Source organism: Tursiops truncatus, chromosome 2 (assembly GCF_011762595.2).
Source record: "Tursiops truncatus isolate mTurTru1 chromosome 2, mTurTru1.mat.Y, whole genome shotgun sequence".
Lineage (NCBI taxonomy): Eukaryota > Metazoa > Chordata > Mammalia > Artiodactyla > Delphinidae > Tursiops > Tursiops truncatus.
Window position 1 is genome coordinate 60,360,708 of NC_047035.1, and position 11,948 is coordinate 60,372,655.

An 11,948-nucleotide genomic window follows, 5' to 3' on the forward strand; every position below is an offset into this window, starting at 1 on the left:
CTCAGTTCTTTTCATTCTTTTTTCTTTATTCTGCTCTGCAGTAGTTATTTCCACTATTTTATCTTCCAGGTCACTTATCTGTTCTTCTGCCTCAGTTATTCTGCTATTGATCCCATCTAGAGTACTTTTAATTTCATTTATTGTGTTGTTTATCGTTGCTTGTTTCCTCTTTAGTTCTTTTAGGTCCTTGTTAAATGTTTCTTGCATTTTGTCTATTCTGTTTCCAAGATTTTGAATCATCTTTACTATCATTATTCTGAATTCTTTTTCAGGTAGACTGCCTATTTCCTCTTCATTTGTTAGGTCTGATGGGTTTTTATCTTGCTCCTCATCTGCTGTGTGTTTTTCTGTCTTCTCATTTTGCTTATCTTACTGTGTTTGGGGTCTCCTTTTTGCAGATTGCAGGTTTGTAGTTCCCGTTGTTTTTGGTGTCTGTCCCCAGTGTTAAAGTTGTTTCAGTAGATTGTGTAGGCTTCCTGGTGGAGGGGACTAGTGCCTGTGTTCTGGTGGATGAGGCTGGATCTTGTCTTTATGGTGGGCAGGTCCACATCTGGTGGTGTGTTTTGAGGTGTCTGTGGCCTTATTATGATTTTAGGCAGCCTCTCTGCTAATGGGTGGTGTTGTGTTCCTGTTTTGCTAGTTTTTTGGCATAGGTTGTCCAGCACTGTGGCTTGCTGGTCGTTCAGTGAAGCTGGGTGCTGGTGTTGAGATGGAGATCTCTGGGAGAGTTTCGCCGTTTGATATAATGTGGAGCTGGGAGGTCTCTTGTGCACCAGTGTCCTGAAGTTGGCTCTCCAACCTCAGAGGCACAGCACTGACTCCTGGCTGCAGCCCCAAGAGCCTTTCATCCACATGGCTCAGAATAAAAGGGAGAAAAAGGAGAGAGAGAGAGAGAGAGAGAAGGGAGAGAGAGAGAGAGAAGGGAGGGAGGGAGGGAGGAGGGAAGGAAGGAGGGAGGGAGGAGCGAAGGATGGAAGAGAGGAAAGAAAGAAAGAAAGGAAGAAGATAAAATAAAGTAAGATAAAATAAAGTTACTAAAATAAAAAATATATTTTAAGAAAAAAAATTTTTTTTAAAAGAAAAAAACAAAATTGGATGGATAGAACCCTAGGACAAATGGTGGAAACAAAGCTATACAGACAAAATCTCACACAGAAGCATACACATACACACTCACAAAAAGAGGAAAAGGGGAAAAAATCATAATTCTTGCTCTCAAAGTCAACCTCCTCAATTTGGGATGATTCGTTGTCTATTCATGTATTCCACAGATGCAGGGTACATCAAGTTGATGGTGCAGCTTTAATCCACTGCTTCTAAGGCTGCTGGGAGAGATTTCCCTTTCTCTTCTTTGTTCTCACAGGTCCCGGGGCTCAGTTTTGGATTTGGCCCCGCCTCTGCATGTAGGTCGCCGGAGGGCCTCTGTTCTTTTCTCAGACATGACGGGGTTAAAGGAGCAGCCACTTCCGGGACTCTGGCTCACTCAGGCCGGGGCGAGGGACGGGTACGGAGTGCGGGGTGAGCCTGTGGCGGCCAAGGCCAGAGTGATGTTGCACCAGCCTGAGGCGGCCGTGCGTCCTGGGGAAGTTGTGCCTGGATTCCGGGACCCTCGCAGTGGTGGGCTGCACAGCTCCCCGGAAGAGAGGTGTGGATAGTGACCTGTGCTCGCACACAGGCTTCTTCGTGGTGGCAGCAGCAGCCTTAGCGTCTTATGCCCATCTCTGGGGTCCGCGCTGTTAGTCGCGTCTCATGCCCGTCTCTGGAGCTCCTTTAAGCAGCGCTCTTAATCCCCTCTCCTCGTGCACCAGGAAACAAAGAGGGAAGAAAAAGTCTCTTGCCTCTTCGGCATGTCCAGACTTTTTCCCGGACTCCCGCCCGGCTAGCCATGGTGCACTAACCCCCTGCAGGCTGTGTTCACACTGCCAACCCCAGTTCTCTCCCTGTGCTGCGACTGAAGACGGAGCCTCAGCTCCCAGCCCCGCCCATCCCAGCGTGTGAGCAGACAAGCCTCTCGGGATGGCGAGTGCCGGTCGGCACCGATCCTTGTGCGGGAATCTCTCCGCTTTGCCCTCCGCACCCCGGTTGCTGTGCTTTCCTCCACAGCTCTGAAGCTTTCCTCCTCCACCACCTGCAGTCTCCGATTAAGAAGGGGCTTCCTAGTGTGTGGAAACCTTTCCTCCTTCACAGCTCTCTCCCACTGGTGCAGGTCCCATCCCTATCCTTTTGTCTCTGTTTATTCTTTTTTCTTTTGCCCTACCCAGGTACGTGGGGGGTTTCTTGCCTTTTGGGAGGTCTGAGGTCTTCTGCCAGCGTTCAGTAGGTGTTCTGTAGGAGTTGTTCCACGTGTAGATGTATTTCTGGTGTATCTGTGGGGAGATAGGTGATCTCCATGGCTTATTCTTCCGCCATCTTCCCCTGGTCCCCTTGGGTGCATATATATTTATAACTGTTATATCTTCTTCTTGGATTGATCCCATGATCATTTTGTAGTGTCCTTCCTTGTCTCTTGTAATATTCTTTACTTTAAAATACATTTTATCTGATATGAGTATTGCTACTCCAGCTTTCTTTTGATTCCTGTTTACATGGAATACCTTTTTCCATTCCTTCGCTTTCAGTCTGTCCGTGTCCCTAGGTCTGAAGTGGGTCTCTTTTGGACAGCATATATATGGGTCTTTTTTCGGTATCCATTCAGCAAGCCTGTGTCTTTTAGTTGGAGCATTTAATCCATTCATATTTAAGGTCATTATCGATATGTATGTTCCTGTTACCATATTCTTAATTGTTTTAAGTTTGTTTTTGTAGGTGTTTTTTTCTCTTGTGTTTCCCACTTAGAGAAGTTCCTTCAGCATTTGTTGTAAAGCTTGTTTGATGGTGCTGAATTGTCTTAGCTTTTGCGTGTCTTTAAAACTTGATTTCTCCATCAAATCTGAAGGAGATCTTTGCCGGGTAGAGTAATCTCAGTTGTCGGTTCTTCCATTTCATCACTTTAAATATATTGTGCCACTCCCTTCTGGCTTGTAGAGTTTCTGGTGAGAAATCAGTTGTTAACCTTATGGGAGTTCCCTAATAATTTATTTGTCATTTTTCCCTTGTTGCTTTTAATAGTTTTTGTTTGTCTTTAATTTTTGTCAATTTGCTTATTATGTGTCTTGGTCTTTTCCCCTTGAGCTTATCCTGCCTGTGACTCTCTGCACTTCCCTGGTCTTGGGTGGCTATTTCCTTTCCCATGTTAGTGAAGTTTTCAACTATAATCTCTTCAAATATTTTCTCGGGTCCTCTCTCTCTCTCTCTCTCTCTCTCCTCCTTCTGGGACTCCTATGATGCGAATGTTGGTAGTTTTAATGTTGTACCAGAGGTCTCTTAGGCTGTCTTCATTTCTTTTCTTTCTCTTTTCTTTATTCTCTTCTGCGGCAGTGAATTCCAGCATTCTGTCTTCCAGGTCACTTACCCGTTCTTCTGCCTCAGTTATTCTGCCATTGATTCCTTGTAGTTTGTTTTTCATTTCAGTTATTGTATTGTTCATCTTTGTTTGTTCTTTAATTCTTCTAGGTGTTTGTTCTTTAATTTGTCTAGGTGTTTTTTAAACATTTCTTGCATCTTCTTGATCTTTGCCTCCATTCTTTTTCTGAGGTCCTGGATCATTTTCACTATCTTTATTCTTAATTCTTTTTATGGAAGGTTGCCTATCTCCAGTTCATTTAGTTGTTTTTCTGGGGTTTTATCTCGTTCCTTCATCTGGTACATATTCCTCTGCCTTTTCATTTTGTCCATCTTTCTGTGAATGTGGTTTTCATTCCATCAGCTACAGGACTGTAGTTCTTGCTTCTGCTGCCTGCCCTCTGGTGGATGAGGCTATCTAAGAGGCTTGAGCAAGCTTCCTGATGGGAGGGACTGGTGGTGGGTAGAGCTGGGTGTTGCTCTTGCGGGAAGAGCTCATTAAAAGTTTAATCTGCTTGTCTGCTGATGGGTGGGGCTGAATTCCCTCCCTGTTGGTTGTTTGGCCTGCCGTGACCCAGCACTGGACCCTACAGGCTCTTTGGTGGCTAATGGCGGATTCCAGGAGGGCTTATGCCAAGCAGTACTTCCCAGAACTTTTGCTGCCTGTGTCCTTGTTCCTGTGGTGAGCCACAGCCATCCCCTGCCTCTTCAGGAGACCCTCCAACACTAGCTGGTAGGTCCGGTTCAGTCTCCTGTGGGGTCACTGCTTCTTCCCCCGTGTCCTGTCCTGATATGCACACTACTTTTTGTGTGCCCTCCAATAGTGGAGTCTTTGTTTCCCCCAGTCCTGTTGAAGCCCTGCAATCAAATCCCACCAGCCTTCAAAGTCTAATTCTCTGGGAATTCCTCCCCCCTGTTGCCAGACCCCCAGGTTGGGAAGCCTGACATGGGCCTCAGAACCTTCACTGCTGTGGGTGGACTTCTGTGGTATAATTGTTCTCCAGTTTTGTGTGTCACCCACCCAGCAGTTGTGGGATTTGATTTTATTGTGATTGCAACCCTCCTACCATCTCATTTTGGCTTTGCCTTTGTCTTTGGAAGTGGAGTGTCTTTTTTGGTGAGTTCCAGTGTCTTCCTGCTGATGATTGTTCAGCAGTTAGTTGTGATTCCTGTGCTCTTTCAAGAGGGAGTGAGCACACGTCCTTCTACTCTGCCATCTTGAACCAATCACCCACAAAACTTCTTTTAATGTTAAAATTACAAAGAATTTTCTTTTATGAATTTATAGAAATTTACATTCCAAAGCTTCTAGAGAAGAGTCTCTAATATTTATACATTTGTTTTCATTGAAATGTGAGTAATTATAAATAATTGTATCTGAGAATTACTATTAACCACTAAAATTAAGTCTCTGAGAAATTCCCAAAAGAACTTAGGCTTTAGCTTTTACAAAGAAGCTCTTAAAACCATTGTTCTGAAGAAAAATTTCCCCTGCTAGACTACTGTTACTCACTTTCCTTGCTCATTCAAAGTTCAGTTTTGTAGTCACTCAGCAATGAACCATTTTAATTTGGTCACATTGTCTAAACATATAAAGATGCCAGACAAAGGAATAAATATTTGTTTGTATCTAAATAGTTTCAGATTAGTGAATTATGGTTTTATTTATTTAACTTGTTAAAGTTAATAATTGGCAATGTATTCATTGTTTTTCTAAAATTGTATTCAAATTTCACACACCTGTCTTTTCACAAAAGGGACTTCAGTTTGAAGTTAAACTACATGCATTAAAACTATAATTAAACCCCAAACCTCACTTTGACAAATAATCATCCTATTAAAATAATGACACATTTGCTATTTCTTCTCCATTTCTGGTAAAAAATTAGTCAGGAAACAGAAAAAATATATATAATACATAGAATGACTTTCTTTAAAAAAATCACTCTCTAAGAAGTGCACAAAAAGTGTGGCTTTGGAAATATTTCCTCTAAGAATCCAGCTACATTAAAAATAATGGTGTATATTATTATATCATTTCTTGTCAAAGACTTTCTGATGCGATTCCTGTATTACAATTTCAACTGATAACCTGGGACCTGGAAAGAATAAGTATTGTATCATTACTCAGTCACTTTTAGTTTCTTCTACTTTGCTTTCAAAAAAAAGAGGCAGTGAAATTTTAAAGCCATCTCACATGTAGTGGCAAAGAGCAAAATTGCAGAATATTGATGCACACAGAAACAGACATAACAAATTTCTAGGAGCTTTTGATGACAGAAGCAAGTAGTCCTGTAGTCAACATAAATTGGTGGTGAAAGGTTGAGATCTTTGATCATGATCACAAAGGAAAACCTAGAATAAATGTGGCAGAATAGAAAATATCTGAGGCACTTTACAGGACTCTATTCCTCTGTAATGTTGGAAGATGCTCAAATCAAGAGTCTGAATCCTTGATTTCATTCGCTGGTTACCTTTAACTTCCTCGAGTCCTCTATGAATGTAACAAAGCACTTAGGTGAACAGTCCTGCCACCAGATTTTCTGCATGTTGCCTGTTTACATCACTCTTTGTCATTAAATCTTTAATCTCCAGGAATAAGCTAATTTGCTGCCGCTACCAGCTCGTATTTGCCATCTTTACCTTTTGAGGAATGAAAATCAGGAGGAGAATTGCCAGGGTCTCCCTAAAAACGTCTCCATATCTGCCATTCTTTCCCAGGATATAAGAAGTGACTGTCTTGAATGTGATATGCTTATCATAGCAAGTTTGTTGAAATGATTCTGAATAACTGGGACACTCCCCATGTCATCATAGCACCTATGTATTGAAAAAATAAACAGGAATTTCTGAATGCTTGCTTTCCCCAACAAATTGATTTGGTATCTACTCTAATAGCTGGAGACCGTGGTGGCCCCAGATCCTTAATAGAAAATCTGAGGCCCAGCAGATATCCTCAAGTCCTATGGAGTCTGGCCTTCTTGACTTCCAATTGATTTTTTTTAATCATTGATTTTTTTTGGTCTCTTTTAGTTGTATTATGCTCTTTCCCTATACTTTTAGTGTTCATCCTAGAAATTACAAAATGTATCATTGACTTATCAATGTCTAATATTAATGGATAATTTTACTCTCTTCCTGGGTAATACAAGCTGCTTAGACCACTTAACTTCATTTACATAGTTCCTTATGTAAATATTATTATTTTTTAATGGATCAGTGTTTATTGAGATTTACTCACATTTACAACTTTCTTTTCTTTTTATTCTTTTTGTATTTTTGAGCCCTTGATTTCCAGCCATCATTTCCCTTTTCTCTGGAAGAAGTCAGTGAGAATTTAACAACATATTGGACAGTCAAAGAGACAATTAGTGAACTGAAAACATACTTTGCAGATTCCTTTGGATGCAGGTGTCCTAATGGTGAACTCTTTCAGTTTTTTAATTCATCTGAAAATGATTTTATTTTTGCTAGTTACAAATCCTAGGTTAGCAGTTTCTTTCTGACTTGCGTTGATGCTGTTCAGAAGTCACCTGTCAGTCTATTGTTATTCTCGTGAAGGTGAGTTGCTCTGGCTGCACTGAAGATCTTTTTGGTTTTATCCAATTTCACTATGATCTGTTTGGGATTTATTTGGATTCCTAAGTTGGAAGACAGATATTTTTCATGAGTTTTGGAAAATTCTAGGCTAAAATCTCCACAAAAATGACCAGTGCCCATTCTTATTTTTCTAGATGCCGGAACTTAAGGATTTCTCATGGAATTCTGAGTCTTTTACATTCTCTTCCATGTTTTCCATCTTTTTCTTGTATGCTGCATGCTGGGGAGTGTCTTCTGACCTGTTTTCAGTTCACTAAGTGTCTCTTCCACTGTCCAATATATTGTTAAATTCCATTGAATTCTTAATTTTTTATTATTTATTTATTTTTTTGCAGTATGCAGGCCTCTCACTGTTGTGGCCTCTCCCATTGTGGAGCACAGGCTCCGTGGCCATGGCTCACGGGCCCAGCCACTTCGCGGCATGTGGGATCTTCCCAGACCAGGGCACGAACCCGTGTCCCCTGCCTCAGCAGGTGGACTCTCAGCCACTGCACCACCAGGGAAGCCCTGAATTCTTAATTTTTTAAATGGATTTTTCCATTGTAGAATCTCAATTTGTTTCTTTTTTAAATCTGCAAAGTTACTTTTTATAGTTGTTAGTTCCTTCCCCGCTGAAATTTTCACAGCTTATTTTTCTTCTCCTTGAAAACGTTAAGCATAGTTTTACTGTATATGGTAATGCCTGACTATTTTGGTTATTTTTATCACTGTTGGTTCTTGCTCATTGTATCTTTTCTCTTCATGCTTTGGTGTATGCTGGGCATTGTGTTTGAAAAAGTATTTGTTGAAATAATTTGAGACTTAGGATGATATTCTCTTCCTCCAACGAGGGGTACCGACAACCTAGAGTGTTCTCAGGCAGTCTCACAGCCTGAGATTTCATCGGCTATTGATATTTTAAAAAGAAGTGAGTCTACCGTCTGCACAAGGTTGAGTTATTTTTGTTTTATCACTATTCTCAGGGTGTAGCCCTTTGGGGGCCCCAATTCCCAGTATTGGGTGAGCCCTGATCTCTGACTTTTCCCCTTAGCTCTAAGAGGCTATCAAAGCACATATCAGCTACCTCTTTCAGGTCAGCCAGTGATCACAGGGCAAACCTTTTCCCAAGTGTTGGATTTTTGTCCTGTAATTCCTTATTGTCTTGATATATCTTTGATGCTTTTAAGAAGATTTTAAAATAATATATTTAATCAAGCTTTTGTGGTTTTTTTTTCCCAGAGTGTGGTTAGATTTGGTTAAACTACTCAGTCTTTCATTACCTAAAGCAGAAATCTCCTCATACCTTTCATTCCATATTCTTGGTTTCCCTTTCCCTTTCTTTCTTCCTCCCTCCCTCTCTCCCACTCTCCCTCCCTCTCTTCCTCCTTCCTTCCTCTTTTAAAATATGGCTGGAGTAATTTTTTCAAAAGAGTACATGGCAGGTAAACCTTCAGAATTCTTGCATGTCATTGTTTTGCTTTCATATTTGATTAGTAGTTTGATTATGTATAGAATTATTGATATAAAGTCATTTTTTTCAGAATTTTACCGGCTTTTTTTCACTATTTTCAGCACTTATTCTTGCTAATGAGAGTAATACAATGCAATCCTGTTTCTGCTTCCTTTCTATCTATAGGAAGTCTCCTGTTTCTTGGGAAAGTAGCACTAGAAAAGTCCTCTTAATATAAATCTATTTAAATTGGATTGTTTGGGGGTTACCATTTTCTGATAAAAATAGATGGTAGAATGATATGATATCTTCCAAGTTCATATTTCACTTTCCTGCACAATCATAAAGATAGTAATTTCTGCAAAAATATTTCAAGACTTCCCTACAAGGGCCTGTCTTAAATTCTTTGATTTTTAAATGAATCTCCCTTGATGACCCTTTCTTATTTACCATTCTCCTGGTTGGTTTTCTCCTCATCCATCCTAAACTGATCTAACTCTGCTAAAATTCTCATTTAGCAGTAGCTCTGTTGGTGACTCAAGTCACCAACACTTTTATCAACCCTATGAAATCTAACATCTTTTCAAGGTTTGCAATTTTACTTTAAAGTCAATTTATGCTATATATTTATTATTTTACATTTATTAAATATTTATGGCTTACATATTTTAATCATATATGTATTAAAAATTCAATTAAATTGACCAAAATAGACTCTGATGTGATTGGTGAGGACAGATGTCAGTGTGATATGGGATGAGTATTTGAATCAGGACTAATTTTACAAATGGCCAGTCGATTAATGAATATTTTTGAGCCATGACTGCTTCCCTATGCAATCTCATGGCTGTAAGAACTCAGATAATGAATACATCAAACAATAGGGAACTTCCGTAGCCCTTTCCTGGAAGTTTCTGGCATATCCTCTTTATCTTTGGTGTGTTATGAAATTTCATGGCGATATGTCTAGGTTTTGATCTTTCTCTTCATTTTGCTCAGCATTCACTTTTTTCAGAGTGAAGCCAGGTGTCTTCAGTGCTGGAACATTTGCTTCTTTGCTTTTGTTTCATCTGACAGTATGATTCGTCTACTTGCCATTTTCTAAAGATTTTAATAAATCTCTGGTCTGCTGATGGCTCTTTTTCCCCTTTTTAGTGCTGCTCTGTGCTTGCTAGCTTCTGTATTTCTTGATTGTAATTTTTACAGGCATTTTTGAGGAAGAGAAGGTAAGTATCTATGTAAATAGTCTATTATATAGAACTGGAAGCATCAGGATTATTTATTTTAGATACAGAGTGCTTTATTGAATGGAAATCTCATTCTCCATATCTATATCTATATCTGTATCTACATCTACATAGATATCCCCATACCAAATCCCTATTACTGGATATTTAGGTTGTTTATAATTCCTTAAAATTATTTTTAAAATGCTTCCCATTAATTTTTGAGATTTCTGATTTTAAAATCTCCCTTTTCTCTGGATGCACATAAAAATTTCTACAAACAAAATATTATTTTAACTAGAATAAATTTATGTTCTATATCAAACAAATATTCCATTCTTTCTGAATGAGATAACCATTTGAGCACTATTTAGAAGAGACTGTCTTCTTTGGGGCCAAATAAGAAGATTGCACGTGAAGGGCTTTTGACAGCCAGTCTGAAGAGGCATGAATACTCAGAGGCCTCTATTTTCCAATACAGTGCAAACTCAGCCTAAAGGAGAGAATGGTGTAACTTCTGACACTGAGAGGCTTACATGCTAAAGGCAACCAAGTTTTCCCTTTTCCTTAGGGTTTGGCAGTCATCCTCAGGAACAGTTGAAAAGGGAGCAAAGAGAGACATTCTGTATTAGGGCGAGTTGAAACCAAATGTCAGTAATAGGGGTTTTTGGCTGCCTATTAGGAAAGAGACATATTTTAAGATATTATGTATGGATAAAATAAATGTTTTGAATATGAGCCCCAAATCAGTTATACTAAACAATTTAACATTGGTTCAGTTTCTGAAGTTTTTCATCATTGATTTGCACAACAGAAAAATGAGCCTGAAAGTATATGTTGTTTTAATGATAAGGTCTTATTGGTGTTAATGACTAAGCTGCTGAAATCTTTATTAATGGAGTGACATTCAGAGCTCAGATATTTTAAAAATAGCACCAGGGCCTATAGAAGGGCTTCTCAATGTGATGTGGAACATTAATCCATAGCATCTGTTCTTTAATTGCTCCACTGCTCCAAATTAATCAGAAGAGTGAATGTACTGAACTTTAAGTTGTAGCTGAGCTCTTTCTCCCAGGAGGAGCTGTAGATGGTGTGTTCCAGGACAAAGAGTGGCCAAGATTTATTCCTTTGTGTCCACAGATAGTCAAAACTCAAAAATGGTATATAAAGAAGGTTTTGTTAAAAGGTCAAAATTACTATCACTCTAAATTAATAATTAAAATTATTGAAATTGAGCACAACTCCAGTTTTAATTTTTTCTTCAGCTTTATTTATTAATAGCTCATGGTTCTCCTGACCAATGGCAGATAATTCTGCTTATCTGTTAAGAGGTACCCCTTTTGAAGTCTAGTGTCTTATCCTGGAACCAGTGCTATGATTCCCAGAGATGTTCTAACTGTGAGCTGACTCAGGAGTGGAAAGATCTCTAAAGCTACTCTCAGTCAGCTCGCATGAGGTGCAGTGTAAGAAGCTTGGGCTAGGAGTCAAAAGTTCTGCATCTAATCTTGGCTTAGCCACATTCCATCTCATCTGTAAAACGGGATTAATAATGCTAGCTCTGCCTAACTACAAGATTGTGAAGAATAAATAGGACTATGCATATAAACTGTGTGAAAGCAAGATATTAATATTTTAATATACACTGGGGAATTTCTGGGATCCCACTTGGAGAAAGAGGAAGAAAATGTCTTTTCGTCCTCTCCTCCGTTGATAAGTTCCTGGGTGTATTTAGTTGGTTGAGGATGCTATAACAAAGTACTATAGACTGAATGGCGTAAACAGCAGAAATTTATTTTCTCACAGTTCTGGATGCAAGAAGTCCAAGATCAAGGTTCTGGCAATTCAGTTTCTGGTGTGATCTCTCTTTCTCACTTGCAGATGGCCGCCTTCTCATTATGTCTTCATGTCGCCTTTCATTTTCCATGCTTTTTAGTGTCTCTTCTTAGAAGGACACTAATCCTATCAGATCAAGGCCTCACCTTTATGACCTCATTTAACCTTAATTACTTTACTTAATTACTTTACACTAGTGGTTTGGGCTTCAACATATGAATTTAGGGGCAGAGGGACACAAACATTCAGTCTATAACTTTAGGAAAGAGTGTATTGATCCAGAACCTATAGAGCCCTCAGCCATGGACTCATAAATGTCACTGGCTCAGCTGAGCCATCAACAGAGAAAAAATGACCATGTGCTACAGATTTGTTTTCCAGAACCTCTCAATTAGATTGTTCGTGAAGACTCTTCCATT

The 11,948-nt window shown here is 39.4% G+C and overlaps 1 pseudogene; it reads right to left on the reverse strand.

Moving 5' to 3' along the window:
* Positions 1 to 5,475: 5,475 nt before the first annotated feature.
* LOC109548115 (general transcription factor IIH subunit 3-like) lies at positions 5,476 to 11,620 on the reverse strand (annotated as a pseudogene).
* Positions 11,621 to 11,948: the final 328 nt, after the last annotated feature.